The 18,467-nt window shown below is 38.0% G+C and overlaps 1 protein-coding gene across 1 annotated transcript in view; it reads left to right on the top strand.

The window, feature by feature from the left end:
• The window catches only part of ITFG1 (integrin alpha FG-GAP repeat containing 1), a 294,435-nt gene that overhangs the window by 117,383 nt on the left and 158,585 nt on the right, over window positions 1-18,467 (top strand). The window lies entirely within an intron of this gene.

Below are 18,467 nucleotides of genomic sequence, written 5' to 3'. Positions count from 1 at the left end.
ACATCCCCCACCCTTGCACCCACCAGTCTGTTCTCTGTATCTCTGAGTTCAGCCTTCTTTTAGATTCCACATGTAAGTGAGATCATATGATATTTGTCTCTCTCTGTCTGGCTTATTGCATAATGCCCTCCAGGTGCATCCATGTTGTCAAAAATGACAGAAATTTTGTCTTTTTAATAGCCAAAAAATATTTTCTTGTATATACAGTAAGTCCCCTCACATGATCCTTCAGGTTGGAGCTTTCAAAGATGCAAACATATATTCACACGCCCAGTAACTGGCGTGCGTGAGCGTGGCGCACATATGCATTCACGCGCCCAATGACTGGCGCGCGTGAGCGTGGCGCACATATGCATTCACGCGCCCAGTGACTGGCGCGCGTGAGCGTGGCGCACATATGCACTCACGCGCGCAGTGACTGGCGCGCGTGAACGTGGCGCACATATGCATTCACGCGCCCAGTGACTGGCGCGCGTGAGCGTGGCGCACATATGCACTCACACGCCCAGCGACTGGCACGCGTGAGCGTGGCGCACATTATCACGTTCATACACCCTCTCCACGTGGCTGTACTTTTGTGTGCTTTGCTGTACAGTACTCTATAGATATAGTAGTGGTGGTTGTTCAGTCACAGTTTCATACCCAACTCTGTGACCCCATGGACTGCAGCATGCAACGTCTTTCACTATTTCCCTGAGTTTTCTTAAGTTCATGTCCATTGAATCAGTGATGTCATCCAATCATTTCATCCTCTGTCACCCCCTTCTCCTCTTACCCTCAGTTTTTCCCAGTATCAGGGTCTTTTCCAATGTGTCACCTCTTTGCAACAGGTGGCCAAAGAATTTGATCAACTTCAACATCAGGCCTTCCAGTGAATATTATTTGGAATTGAATATGAATTGAGATTGACTTGTTTGATCTCCTTACTGTCCAAGGGACTCTCAAGAGTCTTCTCCAGCACCACAGTTCAAAACCATTAATTCTTTGGTGCTCAGCCTTCTTTATGGTCCAACTCTCACATCCATATATGACAACTAGAAAAACCATAGCGTTGACTATATAGAAGACCATTGTTGGCAAAGTGATGTCTCTGCTTTTTAACACACTCTCTAGGTTTGTCATAGCTTTTCTTCCCAAGGAGCAAACATCTTTTAATTTCGTGATTGCAGTCACTGTCCACAGTGATTTTGGAGCTCGAGAAAATAAAATCTGTCACTATTTCCCTATTTGCCATGAAATGATGGGACTGGATACTATAATCTTCATGTTTTGAATGTTGAGTTTTAAGCTAGCTTTTTCATGCTCCTCTTTCACCTTCATCAAGAGGCTCTTTAGTTCTTTGTCAATTTCTACCACTAGAGTGATATCATTTGCATATGTGAGGTTGTTGATATTTCTCCCAGCAATCTTGATTCCAGCTTGTGAGTCATCCAGCCTGGCATTTCACATGATATACTCTGCATATAAGTTAAATAAACAGGGTGACAATATACAGCCTTGATATACTCCATATGGTGTATTTATTTCAAGCCCATGATATACAGAAGCAAGCATAAAAGCAGCAGTGATGTAGCTGGTATTGCTAATAAGTGCCAAGCAGTAACAATGGGAGCAAAAGTGAAAATAATTGAGAGAGTGGCATGAGGAAAAAAGTTGCAGACATTACTCATTCTTAAAACATGAATTGTTCAACCATTGGCACAGTTCTAAAAAACAAGGACAAGATCATGGAACATGTCAAGTTTGTTATGCCCGTGGTCTATGGTGTAGTCAGTAATGTCAGAACAGCCTTGAAAAACTGACAAAGGAGATGAAGAAACTATTCAGTGTATGGATGCAGGATCAACATTAAGTAGAGTCCCATTGAGCTTAATGCTGGATTCAACAGAAAGGTAAAAGCCTTTAAAGAGGCTTGAAGAGGAATATGTTAAAGAATTAGTGGATCCATCTTTTACTTCAAGTCATAGTTGGTTTCTTCAGTTCAAGGCTCATTCTCTGACGCCCTCTTCCTGCCTTCAGATCTTTCCAGCATCAGTCCTTCCAACAAGTATTCAGAGCTGATTTCCTTTAAGATTGACTGGTTTAATCTCACTGTTAAAGGGACTCTCAGGGGTCTTCTCCAGCACCACAGTTCAAAGGCATCAATTCTGTGGCACTCTGCCTTCTCTATAGTCCAGTTCTCACAACCACATGTGACTACTGGGAAGACCTAGCTTTGACTATATGGACCTTTGTCAGCAGAGTAATGTCTCTCATTTTCAACACACTGTCTAGATTTGTCTTAGCTTTCCTGCAAAGAAGCAAGTGTCTTCTGATTTTGTTTCTTCAGTCACCATCCTCTGATTTTAGAGCCCGAGAAGAGGAAATCTGTCACTACTTCCATGTTTTCCCCCTCTATTTGCCATGAAGACATGGGGCCAGATGCCATGATCTCAGTTCTTTTAACATTTAGTTTTAAGTCGGCTCTTTCACTCTCCTACTTCAACTAATGAAGAGGCTCTTTAGTTCCTCTTCTCTTTGTGCCATTAGAGTGGTATCTGACTTTAGAATCGAGTTAATGCTGGCCTCATAGAGTGTTTTCTTTTCTTCTGTTTTTTTGGAAGATTTTGAGCATTTGGTGGTAATTCTCCTTTAAATACTTCTTTAAATCCAAAGAAACCATCTGCTTGGATTTCTTAGATGAGAAATCTTTGATTGATACTTCAGCAGTTTTACTTGTTGTAGATCTGTTGAAATTTTCTATTTCTTCTTCAGTCAGTTTGGTAATTTGTGTGTTTCTAGGAATTTGTCAGTTTCATCTAGGTTATCTGATTTGTTGGCATGAAAGTTGTTTAAGCTATTTCTCTCAAGGCAGCAATAATATAACTACTTTCATTCCTGATGTTAGTGATTTACATCCACTCAATTTCCTTTGTCAGTTTAGCTGCAGGTTTGTCAACTGTTTTCTTGTTTTCAGAAAAGCAATCTTTAGTTTCATTGATTCTCTTGTCTAGTCTCCATTTTCTTTACTATTTTCTTTCTTTCTGTTAATTTAGATTTAGTTTGTTTTTTTCCTAAGTCCTCAAGGTATATTTTAAAATCATCAATTTGAGATCTTTCTTACTTTTTAATGTAGGGATTAAATTTACAGCTATATCAAGCCAATAAGAGCTTCACAGGTGACTCAGTGGTAATGAATCTGCCTACAATACAGGAGACACGAACTTGATCCCTGGGTAAAGATCCCCTGGAGAAGGAAATGGAAACCACTCCAGTATTCTTACTTGGAAAATCCCATGGACAGAGGCTTGGTCAATTACAGTCCATAGGGCTGCAAACAGTCAGACACAACTTGCATGCTTGCATACATATATACAAGCCATAAAAAGCCATGAGGGAATGTTACATCCGTATTGCTAAGTGAAAAAAGCCCATCACAAAAGGCTACATATTGTACAATTTCAGTTGTATGACATCTTTCTACAAAAGGCAAAACTAGCAGATCAGTTCAGTTCAGTCATTCAGTCGTGTCCAACTCTGCAACCCCATGGACTGCAGCACACCAGGCCTCCGTATCCATCACCAACTCCCAGAACTTATTCAAAGTCGTGTTCATCAAATCAGTGATGGCATCCAACCATCTCATCCTCTGTCATCCTGTTCTCCTCCTGCCTTCAAACTTTCCTAGCATCAGGGTCTTTTCCAGTGACTCAGTTCTTTGCATCAGGTGACAAAAGTATTGGAGTTTCAGCTGCAGCATGAGTCCTTCAGTGAATATTCATGACTGATTTCCTTTAGGGTGAGCTGGTTGGATCTCCTTGCAGTCCAAGGGACTCTCAAGTATCTTCTTCAACACCACACTCCAAAAGCATCAATTCTTCAGTGCTCAGCTTTTTTATAGTCCAACTCTCACATCCATACATGACTACTGGAAAAACCATAGCTTTGACTAGACGGACCTTTGTCAGCAAAGTAATGTTTCTGCTTTTTAATATGCTGTCTAGGTTGGTCATAGCTGTTCTTCCAAGGAGCAAGCGTCTTTTAATTTCCTAGCTGCAGCCACCATCTGCAGTGATTTTGGAGCCCCAAAAGATAAATTCTGTCACTGTTTCCGTTGTTTCCCCATCTATTTACCATGAAGTGATGGGACCAGATGCCATGATCTTAGTTTTCTGAATGTTGAGTTTAAAGCCAACTTTTTCACTCTCCTGTTTCACTTTCATCGAGAGGCTCTTTAGTTCTTCTTCACTTTCTGCCATAAGGGTGGTGTCATCTGCGTATCTGATAATTGCGCAGATGGTTTTTAAGATTTCTCCCGGCAATCTTGATTACAGCTTGTTCTTCATCCAGCCTGGCATTTTGCTTGATAGATTCTGCATGTCAGTAACTAAATAAGCAAGGTGACAATACACAGCCTTGACGTACTCCTTTCCCTATTTGGAACCAGTCTGTTCTATGTCCAGTTCTAACTGTTGCTTCTTGACCTGCATACAGATTTCTCAGGAGTTAGGTCAGATGGTCTGGTATTCCCATCTCTTGAAGAATTTTCCACAGTGTGTTGTGATGCACACAGTCAAAGGCTTTGGCCTAGTCGGTAAAGCAGAAGTAGATGTTTTTCTGGAACTCTCTTGCTTTTTCAACAATCTAACGGATGTTCACAATTTTATCTCTGATTCCTCTTCCTTTTCTAAATAAAGCTTGAACATCTGCAGGTTCACAGTTCACATATTGTTGAAGCCTGACTTGGAGAATTTTGAGCATTACTTTGCTAGCGTGTGAGATGAGTGCAATTGCGCGGTAGTTGGAGCATTCTTTGGCATTGCCTTTGTTTGGGATTGGAATCAAAACTGACCTTTACCAGTCCTGTGGCCACTACTGAGTTTTCCAAATTTGCTGGCTTATTGAGTGCAGCACTTTCACAGCACTTTCATCTTTTAGGATGTGAAATAGCTCAACTGGAATTCCTACAGCCCAGTTGACTACATTCCAGGATGTTTGGCTCTAGATGGGTGATCACACCATCGTGATTATCTGGGTCATGAAGATCTTTTTTGTATAGTTCTGTGTATCCTTGCCATCTCTTCTTAATATCTTCTGCTTCTGTTAGGTCCATACCGTTTCTGTCCTTTATTGTGCCCATCTTTGCATGAAATGTTGCCTTGGTATCTCTAATTTTCTTGACGAGATCTCTAGTCTTACCCATTCTATTGTTTTCCACTGTTTCTTTGCATTGATCACTGAGGAAAGCTTTCTTATCTCTCCTTGCTATTCTTTGGAATTCTGCATTCAAATGGATATATCTTTCCTTTTCTCCTTTGCCTTTCACTTCTCTTCTTTTCCCAGCTGTTTATAAGGCCTCCTCAGACAACCAGTTTGCCTTTTGCATTTCTTTTGCTTGGCTATGTTCCTCTCACTGCCTCCTGTGCAATGTCATGAACCTCCGTCCATAGTTATTCAGGCACTCTGTCTATCAGATCTAATCCCTTGAATCAATTTGTCACTTCTACTGTATAGTCATAAGGGATTTGATTTAGGTTATACCTGAATGGTCTAGTGGATTTCCCTACTTTCTTCAATTTAAGTCTGAATTTTGCAATAAGGAGTTCATGATCTGAACCACAGTCAGCTCCTGGTCTTGTTTTTGCTGACTGTGTAGAGCTTCTCCATTTTCGGCTGCAAAGAATATAATTAATCTGATTTTGGTATGGACCATCTGGTGATCTCCATGTGTAGAGCCTTCTCTTGTTATAGATCAGTGACTGCCAGGATTGGGAGTTGGAGGCTTGAATTGATAGAGCACCAAGGATTATTAGAGCAGTGAAAATACTCTGTATGATATCATAATGATGGCTACATGTCTTGATACCTTTGTCTAAACTCAGAATATACACCAAGAGTGAACCTTAATATAAACTACAGGCTTTGGGTAATTCTGTGTCAGTGCAGGATCATCAACTTTGCAAACGTACCACTGAAAAGGGCGATGTTAATAATGGGGAGGCAATGAACATGTGAGGGCAGAAACTATATGGGAAATGCGTGTATCTTCCCCTCAATTTTTCAGTGAACTTAAAACTACTCTTGAAAACAAAAAAGTCATACTTCCTGCCGTTGTCATTTAGAGTGTTTTATACATGTCAGTTAGGTCTTGTTGGCTTTTTATTGTTTAATTACTCTTTTCTTTTTTGTCTTCTGTTTAGACGTTCTGCATTACAGACAGTGGAGTATTGAAATCTCCAAGTATTATTGTAGAGCACTGTTTCTCCTTTCAATTCTTCGAAAAATTGTTTCTCCTACATTGAGACTCTGTTTTGGGGGTAATATGTGATTACATTTGTTGTACCTTCTTGATGAATTGACCCTTTTGTCAATATATAATGTCCTCTTTTGTGTCTTGTAACAAAATTTTTTTGTTTTTATTGTTTTACTTAAAGTCTGTTTTCTCTGATACTAACATAGCTCCCCAGCTCACTTTGGTTACAAGTTGTATGGAATGTCTTTTGCAGTTCTTTCCCATTCAGCTGATTTGTGGCTTTGGAACTACATTGTCTCTCTCTTAAACAGCTGTATAGTTAGACCTTTTTTTTTAATCCATTCTGCAAATCCTTTTGATTATAGAGTTTAATTGATGAAGAAATGTCCTCATTTCTTTCTTATTTGTTTAGTTGACTTGTAGTGAACTATTTTGCTTCCCTTCTCATTTTCTTCTGCGTATGTTTTGTAGATTTTGTGTGTTTGTGTTACCATGGGGATTACATTTAAGAATCTAAGGTTGTAACATTATAACTTGAATTGAAACCAGCTTAACATAGCATAGAAATAAATTGTGACCCTCAGTGGCAATTAAAACTGCTTTACAGTTGTGAAGGAGATTAAAGATGTTTATCTTCTGAGGGAAAAAAAGTGCTAATTAGCTCATTAATTGTACAGCTAAATGACTAAAATTTTCTGAGATACTTTTTTCCATTGAAATTTCAAAGTAATCATGTCTAGAGTGTTTATTTTTCAAAAGGATATTTCAAATTAGTCTACATATTTCTGAAATTTGTCCTTTTTAATGATTTTAAACTCACCCATGTTTATTAATATTTAAAATATTACAAGTTATGAAATAATCTTAAAATGAGTCTCTCAAAAATACATATTTCAATGAAAGGTGAGTACAGACAGAAGTTGTAGGATACCCTAATTAGTGGTATTATCAATGTCCATTTTAATTGGAACCATTTTTCATCTTCTTTGGAAGTAACACATTCATTTGTACACTCCCAAAGAATCCAACTGACCATTAGCCTTCCCTGCTTTTAGGAGTGATGTGTCTTGGTTTATGTAAAAGCTTCTGTCTTTGACATTGTAGCATCAATATTAAACTCCTTTGGGTATTCACCATCCTTAAAAAATTGCCATTTATTGATGCAAAAGCTAAAAATATAGTCTCTGGAGTCAGGCTGCCTGGGTTGTATTCTTGTTCTGCCTCTCACTAACTCAACAGTTATGGTCAAGTTACTTAGCCTCTTGGTACCTGTCTCTTCTGTTAAATCGTGGTTGGGGGGGGGTGCGGTATAGTACAGGATGGTGACACAGTAGAGGCTTTGTGACGTTTAAGGGAAGTAACACCAGCATAAAACTTACGTTGTTGTGCAGCTGCTAAGTGATGTCCAGCTCTGCAGCCCAATGGGCGGCAGCACACCAGGCTTCCCTGCCCTTCACTGTCTCCCAGAGTTTGCTCAGATTCGTGTCCATTGATTCAGTGATGCTGTCTAACCATCTCTTCCTCTGCTGCCTGCTTCTCCTTTTGCCCTCAATCTTTCCCAGCATCAGGGTCTTTTCTAGTGAGTCGGCCCTTCGCATCAGGTAGCCAAAGTATTGGAGCTTCAGCTTCAGTGTCTGTCCTTGGAATGAATATTCAGGATTGATTTCCTGAATACTGGAAAAACCATAGTTTTAACTATACAAACGTTTGTCTGCAAAGTAATGTTTCTGCTTTTGAATATGCTGTCTAGGTTTGTCATAGCTTTCCTTCCAAGGAGCAAGCGTCTTTTAATTTCATGGCTACTATCACCATCTGCAATGATTTTGGAGCTCAGGAAATAGTATCTGTCACTATTCCCACTTTTTTCCCCTTCTATTTGCCATGAAGTGATGGGACCAGATGCCATGATCTTAGTTTTTTTAATGTGTTTTAAATATAGTAAACACTCAGTTCTTACTAATATCATTATCATCAAAGTTTAATATTTACAAAAAAATGTTGGGTTAGTGTGTACATTTTGTAGATAAAGAAACAGAGACTGAGAAATGGTAACTTGCTCATAGTCACACTGTTAACCAGGTAATAGGTGAAATTTGAACCAAAGTCCTTCTAACGCCTAAGCCCATGCTCTTGAAAACTATACTCTGCCCTTAGTGAAAGTAGTCTCTTGTTAGCATTTTAGAATGTCATATGTGGAATCTAGCCTTTTCATTTCATGGATGGAAAAACTGAATTAGTCAAGCACCTTGGTAACTGAACAGTCTTATAAAGCTGAATCTTTCCCATTCGTAATCTACTGTCCTTTCTACTACCTTCAGACATATCTATGTTGACTGAAAAAAATACACAACCCAATAGTTGAGAATTATATTTTATTTGGCAGACTAAATACTTGAGCCTGGGACATAGAATATCAGATAGCGCTGAGAGACTGGTCCAAAGAGGGAATGGAGGAGCCAGGATATATGAGTTTTTGCACAAATTCCAGATAGTCAGTATCTTCAAAAGATTACTGTTAATTAAAGAAAACCAAATATCGCTAGTTAAACAGTTTAGTACTTTTCTATATATGGGAAGATGCAAAAAGCTGGGCTCACTAAAACCATTCCTTTGTTAGGAACCACAGCTATCTGGGGCCAGTATCCTGTGCTTTTCTCATCTTGTGTCTCCTCAGGGTACACCCTTGGGGGTGGCTGCAGATTCTGACTGCTAAATGGTGGGCTTCTGGTTTCTATCCTGAATTCCCTCAGGGCTCACCACCAGGGTGACAGTATTGTGATGGCTCCATGACTGTAACATCATTTGTTTACCTATGTGGCAGGCAATACTTTTTTTCACTGATACCTTCCTATTCTGAGAATTCTTTAGAATAGATTTTATCATATGCATTTTAATTGTGATATATGCCCAAATTTAAAATGCTGAATATTTGAATCTACATAAAACTTTTGAGTATAAAGACTTTTTCTTGATTAATGAAAATAATTTTATTTGTACTATCATTTTGTGTTTCCTGATTCTTACCAAAACAAGAGTTTGAGCCATTTGGCTGCACTTTTTGTTCAAGTGTTGATTTTCATGTTTAAATACGATTCTGTTCTTTGGATGTTAAAGCCTTATTTCAGATACAGGATTTTAATGATGGAAAGAGGCTAGCACCCCCCTTTCCCTCATATATGGAGTGGATGTTTAAAATTGTATAATTCAAAAAATAGGATTTTTTTTTTACTTCTCATTTGTTTTTGAATTTCAAATTATAGTTTTGACTTACTGGGAAATTTGTCTTAGTAGGTTATTTTGTCTTTTTCTGCTATTTTACCAACATGGTGTTAAATAAAATAGTTTTTATTTTTAAAGATATATTCTAATTTTTTAAAGCATTTTTAATAGGAATATTCAATGTTTATGAACATTATAGAAAAAGTATACTGTATCCATATATAGTTAAATAACCATACAGTGTTTGTCAGACTCACAGACATAGTGAAGAAATTAATGTTTATCAGAGTGTGGGGTTGGGGGATGGGATAAATCAGCACCTTCACTCTGTTCAGTCGCTCAGTCTTGTCCAGCTCTTTGCCACCCCATAGACTGCAGCACACCAGGCTTCCTTGTCCATCACCAACTCCTGGAACTTACTCAAACTCATGTCCATCGAGTTGGGGATGCCATCCAGCCATCTCATTCTCTGTCGTCCCCTCTCATCCTGCCTTCAATCTTTCCCAGCATCAAGGTCTTTTCAGTTGAGTCAGTTCTTCACATCAGGTGGCCAAAGTCTTGGAGTTTCAGTTTCAACATCAGTCCTTCCAATGAATATTCAGAACTGATTTCCTTTAGGATGGACTGGTTGAATCTCCTTGCAGTCCAGGGACTCTCAAGAGTCTTCTCCAACACCACAGTTCAAAAGCATCAGTTCTTTGGCACTCAGCTTTCTTTATGGTCCAACTCTTAAATCCATACATGACTACTGGAAAAGCCATAGCTTTGACTAGATGAACCTTAGTTCGCAATGTCTCTACTTTTTAATATGCTATCTAAGTTGGTCATAGCTTTTCTTCCAAGGAGCAAGCGTCTTTTAATTTCATGGCTGCAGTCACCATCTGCAATGATTTTGGAGCCCCAAGACAAGTCTGTCATTGTTTCCATTGTTTCCCCATCTATTTGCCATGAAGTGATCTTCGTTTTTTGAATGTTGAGTTTTAAGCCAGCTTTTTCACTGTCCTCTCTTGTTTTCATCAAGAAGTTCTTCAGTTCTTTGCTTTCTGCCTTAAGGGTGGTATCATCTGCAAATCTGAGGTTGTTGATATACCTCCCTGCAATCTTGATTCTAGCTTGTGCTTCATCCAGCCTGGCATTTCACATGATGTATTCTGCATATAAGTTAAATAAGTAGGGTGACAGTATACAGCCTTAACTACTCCTCTCCCAGTTTGGAACCAGTCTGTTGTTCCATGTCCAGTTCTAACTATTGCTTCTTGACCTACGTACAAATTTCTCAGGAGGTAGATAAGATGGTCTCTATTCCCATCTCTTTGAGAATTTTCCATAATTTGTTATGATCCACACAAAGGTTTTGGCATAGTCAATAAAGCAGAAGTATATGTTTTTCTGCATTTTAGGATTAGCGCCTTAGTATTAACACCTTAGGATAATTAGCACCTTAGGATTGACAGATATACACTTTATATCAAATAAGTAAACAAATAAGTGCTTCTGTATCACAGGTAACTATTTAATATCTTTCAATAGCCTACAATGGAAAAATCTGAACAAGTGATCTGAATCACTTTGCTATATTATAGAAACAAACACAGCATTGTAAATTAACTGTACTTTAAGTAGAACAAAGAAAAATGGATCAAGAAATTTATGATAAGGAAAGCTAAAAGAATTTAGAGCACAGTTGATAATTAATATAAAATAATATTCATAGACTTTAGATTCTGTCTTAAGAATATAGCTCCCAAAGTACAATAAACAAGGCGTTGCCTTGTAGAATGTTTTAGAAACATTTCTACCATCATGTACCCCTCTGGTGAGTTGGCTAGTTTGGACCTCTTCATTCTTATCTCCCCACTCACCAAAACAGTTGGCATTTACCTCTATTTGCATAATACAAAGGGAGATTTCAGAATAGGAAATTTAATAAATAGATCATTATTTTTCTTTATATCCTTAACTAGGAAAAAAATTATTAAAAGTAATAATCAAGCTGTTCAACATGACTAATTTTTAGAGAAATGCATATCAAAACTGAAATGAAGTATCACCTCACACCTGTCAGAATGACCATCATGAAAAAATCTACAAACAGTAAATGCTGGAAAGGATGTGGAGAGAAGAGAACCCTCTTGGGAATGTAAATTGGGAATATAAAATGTTGGTGGGAATGTAAATTTATACAGACACTGTGGAAAACAGCATGGAGGTTCTTTAAAAAACTAGAAATAAAAACTAAAAAACTAAAAGCTACCATATGACCCAGCAATGCCACTCCTCAGCATGTACCCTGAGAAAACCATAATTCAAAAAGACATGTATACCCGAATGTTCATTGCAGCACTGTTTACAGTAGGCAAGAGATGGATGCATTGTAAATACCCGTCAACCAATGAATGGATAAAGATGTGGTAGATATATACAATGAAATATCTTTGTTATTTAGTCACTAAGTCGTGTCTGACTCATTATGACCCCACGGATAGTACCCCACCAGGTGCCTCTGTCCATGGGATTTCCCAGTCAAGGATACTAGAGTGGTTTGCCATTTCCTTTTCCAGGGGATCTTTTTGACCCAGGGACTAAACCTGCATCTCCTGCATTGGCAGGTGAATTCTTTACCACTGAGCTACCAGGGACGCCCACTACAGTGGAATATTACTCAACTATAAAAGTTAGGAACAAAATTGGGCCATTTGTAGTGATGTGGATAGACCTATAGTCTGTCAATACAGAGTGAAATTAGAAAGGGAAAAACAAATGTCATATATGAACACATATATGTGGAATCTAGAAAAAAATGGCACAGGTGATCCTGTTTTCAGCGTAGGAATAGAGATGCAGATAGAGAATAGCCATGTAGACACAGAAAGGAAAGGAGAAGGTGGGACAAATTGGGAGAGTAGCATTGACACATAATACAGTCAGACAGTCAAAGTGTTAGTTGCTTAGTCGTGCCCGACTTTGCAACCTTGTGGATTCTAACCCACCAGGCTCCTCTGTCCTTGAAATTCTCCAGGCAAGACTACTAGAGTGAGTTGCCATTCCCTTCTCAAGGGATCTTTCCGACCCATGGATCGAACACAGGTCCGCTACATTGCAGGCAGATTCTTTACCACCCGAGCCACCATGGAGGCCCATGTACATAGTACCACATGTAAAATAAATAGCTAATGGGAAGCTGCTCTATAACACAGGGAGCTCAGCTCAGTGCTCTGTATTGACACACAGGGGTGGGATGGTAGGGTGGGAATTGGGAAGGAGGCTCAAGCATGAGGGGATGTATGTATACATAAAGCTGATTCACTTTGTTATACAGCTGAAACTAACACAACGTTGTAAAGCATTCATATTCCAGTGATAATTTTTTCTTTTAAAAAGCACATAGTAATCAAAGAATCAGTATATTCAGCGAAACAGAAAATCATCAGCAGATAAATGTGCTGGAGACATTATTGAAACTTGATGGATATTTAAACACTGAAATGACAAAAAAAAATAATTTATCATTTCTGAAAGAACAATTATTAGAATTGGCAAGAGAAAAAGAAGTCATCATCAAAGTCTATAACCTATAACCTGACCAGCTACTCACAAAGCCTAAATCTATGTTACAGCAAATTTATTAGCTTTCTATATCCTTGACCCTACCTTGGAATCTCCAGCATTACCGTGTCTGTTAGGAACCAGAAGTATCTTATTAAATAATTACAGTGTTTCAGTTCTGATCATGTTCATATTCCTTCATAATATATGTTTCTTATCACTGAAATTCTGTTAAGGCCCTGTCACTTTGTAGGCTAATCTTTAATCACCTAAGTATCTTAATGCATATTTATAGGAGCATAAGTTGAAAATCAACCTGGATGCTGTTTAACATCTGAGGAAAAATATGCAAAGTTATATATGTACTCATAAATTTATAGTTGATGTTATTTGGAAATGAGTATTTTTAAGAAAGTAAGTATATACTTTCCACGTGATAATGTGACGTGTTCTTCTTTTCCTATGTGTGTATGTGTGTGTTTTATAGCACCTGTTTCTTGTTGTCACAGTTTGGTTCATGAGCATTTCAAAAAAAAAAAGAAATCAAATATTTCCATGCATGCCACCTATTTTTTATACTATGCATTAATTTTAAAATTATGAATTTTCTTTCTGTAAAAAAATGTAATCTTGCTATTATATTATAATTATTTTGTATCATACTCAGTTTATTTCTGTGCCATAATGTCTCTTACATTAATGATGTGTTCTTCTGAAAAATATAAAGTGGTATACTTCACATACAATAAGTCCCCCACATGGAAATGAGTACCATTCCAAGAGCATGTTCTTAAGTCTAATTTGTTCATTAAGTTCGACTAAGTTAGCCTGAATAACCAACTTACACAATTTGTGATATAATACTGTACTGTAATAGGTTTATAATACTTTTCACACAAATAATACATGAAAAACAAACACAAAAATTAGAAAAAAAATTTTTACAGTATAGTACTATGAAAAGTAATAGAGTACAATAGCTGTCATACAGGGACTGGCATCCAGTGAATACACAATAAGAATTACTGACTGGAGGAGAGGAATGAGGTGGAAGATGGTAGAACTGAAGGATCGTCAGTAATAGAAGACAGAGGACATGCTGTTGTTTCACACATGCCTGACATTATTGGAATGAACAGTTGCATCTTTGGAAATTCACAACCTAAAGGTTTATAGATGTATGGGATTATACTGAAATGTATGTATTATAATGGAAGTAACAAGGAAATGTTTTTTATTTTAGCATGTGTATTTCCAGCTTTATGTTAATAATAACAAATGTAAACATGAGTACATTATCTGACATATGTCTCACATGTTTTTTGACAAATGTGATGGAAACGCTGCTGCTGCTGCTGCTGCTGCTGCTGCTGCTAAGTCACTTCAGTAGTGTCCAACTCTGTGAGACCCCATAGATGGCAGCCCATCAGCCTCCACTGTCCCTACTTCTCTGTATATTCTGGGTCTAATTTAGGAGGAAATGCAATTTCAGAAATTCTGTATAGGAATCGTTCAGCATTGGGTCCCACATGTTAAAAGTTAAGGAAAACCTTGAATTCTGTTTAGAATCTTCTGCCATTAATTAGTTTTGTGAATTGTAATATTTATATCTTGAGTATGCTGTAGCCATCCATGAGTAAATTTTCCAGATTATGGAAGGATTCATTTTGACTTACTCCCCGTTTGAGCTGTCATGACGTGTTCTACTGTGTAATTCAGAAATCACTGATTTATTTTTATTATGGAACTCAGAGTTCCAGGGCATCAATCAAAATATTTAGTAATCTGCTTACCGTTTGTTTTTTTTTTTTCCCCCCATCTATAGAGTATTATTCATCAGATGCTAAATTACTGCTTTCATTTTTCATGATCAAATGTTTCAGTTTCCTACTGGAAGCAGTAAGTGAGTCTTGGAAGTGAAAACTTTGAAGATAAAGTACTCTGTTCTTCTGGTAGTTATGCATGTTTTACTCTCTTGCCCATCTGCTACACAAAATATACCACTGTCCTAAGTACATACAACATACCACGGTGATAGAAGGGGTATATATAAAAAGTGTAGTCGTTTAGGATTGTTTACTGCTCCATCATTTTTCTCAAGTTATTTCCCCAACATTTAATTCTCACAATGACCCCTTTCTATGTTCCTTTTGATCATTTTACAGATAAACATAAATAAAACAAGAGAAATTGAGATTCTTTTCTGAAAATGATGGATCATTCACTAAGTTTTGTGAGACAGCTGGATATAAACATTTGTAAAAAGAAAAAATAAAGTACTGTAGGATAATTGTTGTTTAGGCACTACGTCCTTTCCAGTTCTTTGGTGGACAGACCCCATGGACTGCAGCACTCCAGGCTTTCATGTCCTTCACTATCTCCCAGAATTTGCTCAAACTCATGTCCATTGAGTTGATGATGCCATCCAACCATCTCATCTTCTGTCACTCCCTACTCCTGCTGTCCTCAGTCTTTCTTTTTTTTTTTTCCTTGAAAGTCTTCATTGAATTTATTACAGTATTGCTTCTGTTTCATGTTTTGATATTTTGGCCATGAAGCATGTGGAATCTTAGCTGTCCAGCCAGGGATTGAACCTGTACTGCCTGCATTGGAAGGTGAAGTTTTAACTACTGGATCACCAGGGCAGTCCGCCTTGTGCAAGAAATTTTGAGTTGCTTCATAACCTTACCATTACTTGGTACCATCGGTCTTCTTGATTACAGACATTCTGATACATATGTAGCGGCGTCTTAATGTGTATCTTAATTTGCATTTCCTTTATGACCACTGATTTTTTCTGATTTGTTGTTGTTTAGTCGTTAAGCCATGTCTGCCTCTTTGTGACACCATAGACTGAAGCACACCAAGCTTTTGTGTCTTTTAGTATCTCCCGGAGTTTGCTCAAACTCATGTTCATTGAGTGGGTGATGCCATCCAATCATCGCATCCTCTGTCGTCCCCTTTTCCTCCTGCCCTCAACCCTTCCCAGCATCAGGGTCTTTTCTAATGAGTCAGCTCTTTACATCAGCTGGCTTAAGTATTGGAGCTTCCGTTTCAGTATCAGTCCTTCCAAAGAATATTCAGCGTTGATTTCCTTTTGGATTGACTGGCTTATATACTTGCTGTCTAAGGGACTCTCAAGAGTCTTCTCCAGCACCATGATTCAAAAGCATCAATTCTTTGGTACTCAGCTTTCTTTATGGTACAACTCTCACATGACCACACTATTTTATGTGCTTATTTGCTATCCCTATATTTTTTTTCATTTATTTTTATTAGTTGGAGGCTAATTACTTTACAATATTGTAGTCAGTTTTATCATACATTGACATGAATCAGTCATGGATTTACATGTATTCCCCAACCCGATCCCCCCTCCCACCTCCCTTTCTACCCAGTCCCTCTGAGTCTTCCCAGTGCACCAGCCCTGAGCACTTGTCTCATGCATGCAACCTGGGCTGGTGATCTCTGTCAATATACATATACATGTTTTGATGCTGCTGTTCTCTCGAAACATCCCACCCTCACCTTCTCCCACAGAGTCCAAAAGTCTGTTCTGTACATCTGTGTCTCTTTCTGTTTTGCATATAGGGTTATCGTTACCATCTTTCTAAATTCCATATATGTGTGTTAATATGCTGTAATGTTCTTTATCTTTCTTGCTTACTTCACTCTGTATAACAGGCTCCAGTTTCATCCATCTCATTAGACCTGATTCAAATGAATTCTTTTTAATGGCTGAGTAGTGTTCCATGGTGTATATGTACCACAGCTTCCTTATCCATTCATCTGCTGATGGGCATCTAGGTTGCTTCCATGTCCTGGCTATTATAAACAGTGCTGCGATGAACATTGGGGTGCACGTGTCTCTTTCAGATCTGGATTCCTCAGTGTGTATGCCCAGAAGTGGTATTGCTGGGTCATATGGCAGTTCTATTTCCAGTTTTTTAAGAAATCTCCACACTGTTTTCCATAGTGGCTGTACTAGTTTGCATTCCCACCAACAGTGTAAGAGGGTTCCCTTTTCTCCACACCCTCTCCAGCATTTATTGCTTGTAGACTTTTGGATAGCAGCCATCCTGACTGGCGTGTAATGGTACCTCATTGTGGTTTTGATTTGCATTTCTCTGATGATGAGTGATGTTGAGCATCTTTTCATGTGTTTGTTAGCCATCTGTATGTCTTCTTTGGAGAAATGTCTGTTTAGTTCTTTGGCCCATTTTTTGATTGGGTCGTTTATTTTTCTGGAATTGAGCTTCAGGAGTTGCTTGTATATTTTTGAGATTAATCCTTTGTCTGTTTCCTCATTTGTTATTATTTTCTCCCAATCTGAGGGCTGTCTTTTCACCTTACTTATAGTTTCCTTTGTTGTGCAAAAGCTTTTAATTTTCATTAAGTCCCATTTGTTTATTTTTGCTTTTATTTCCAATATTCTGGGAGGTGGGTCATAGAAGATCTTGCTGTGATTTATGTCGGAGAGTGTTTTGCCTATGTTCTCCTCTAGGAGTTTTATAGTTTCTGGTCTTACATTTAGATCTTTAATCCATTTTGAGTTTATTTTTGTGTATGGTGTTAGGAAGTGTTCTAGTTTCATTCTTTTACAAGTGGTTAACCAGTTTTCCCAGCACCACTTGTTAAAGAGATTGTCTTTTTTCCATTGTATATCCTTGCCTCCTTTGTCAAAGATAAGCTGTCCATAGGTTCGTGGATTTATCTCTGGGCTTTCTATTCTGTTCCATTGATCTATATTTCTGTCTTTGTGCCAGTACCATACTGTCTTGATGACTGTGGCTTTGTAGTAGAGTCTGAAGTCAGGCAGGTTGATTCCTCCAGTTCCATTCTTCTTTCTCAAGATTACTTTGGCTATTCGAGGTTTTTTGTATTTCCATACAAATTGAGAAATTATTTGTTCTAGTTCTGTGAAGAATACCGTTGGTAGCTTGATAGGGATTGCACTGAATCTGTAGATTGCTTTGGGTAGTATGGTCATTTTGACAATGTTGATTCTTCCAATCCATGAACACGGTATATTTCTCCATCTGTTTGTGTCCTCTTTGATTTCTTTCATCAGTGTTTTATAGTTTTCTATGTATAGGTCTTTTGTTTCTTTAGGTAGATATACTCCTAAATATTTTATTCTTTTTGTTGCAATGGTGAATGGTATTGTTTCCTTAATTTCTCATTCTGTTTTCTCATTGTTAGTATATAGGAATGCAAAGGATTTCTGTGTGTTAATTTTATATCCTGCAACTTTACTATATTCGTTGATTAGCTCTAGTAATTTTCTGGTAGAGTCTTTAGGGTTTTCTATGTAGAGGATCATGTCATCTGCAAACAGCAGGAGTTTCACTTCTTTTCCTATCTGGATTCCTTTTACTTCTTTTTCTGCTCTGATTGCTGTGGCCAAAACTTCCAAAACTATGTTGAATAGTAGTGGTGAGAGTGGGCACCCTTGTCTGGTTCCTGATTT

This window comes from Muntiacus reevesi, chromosome 2 (genome assembly GCF_963930625.1).
Source record: "Muntiacus reevesi chromosome 2, mMunRee1.1, whole genome shotgun sequence".
Classification (NCBI taxonomy): Eukaryota; Metazoa; Chordata; class Mammalia; order Artiodactyla; family Cervidae; genus Muntiacus; species Muntiacus reevesi.
The sequence above is the reverse complement of the archived record's forward strand: the minus strand, read 5'-3'. Positions and strand labels throughout refer to the sequence as shown.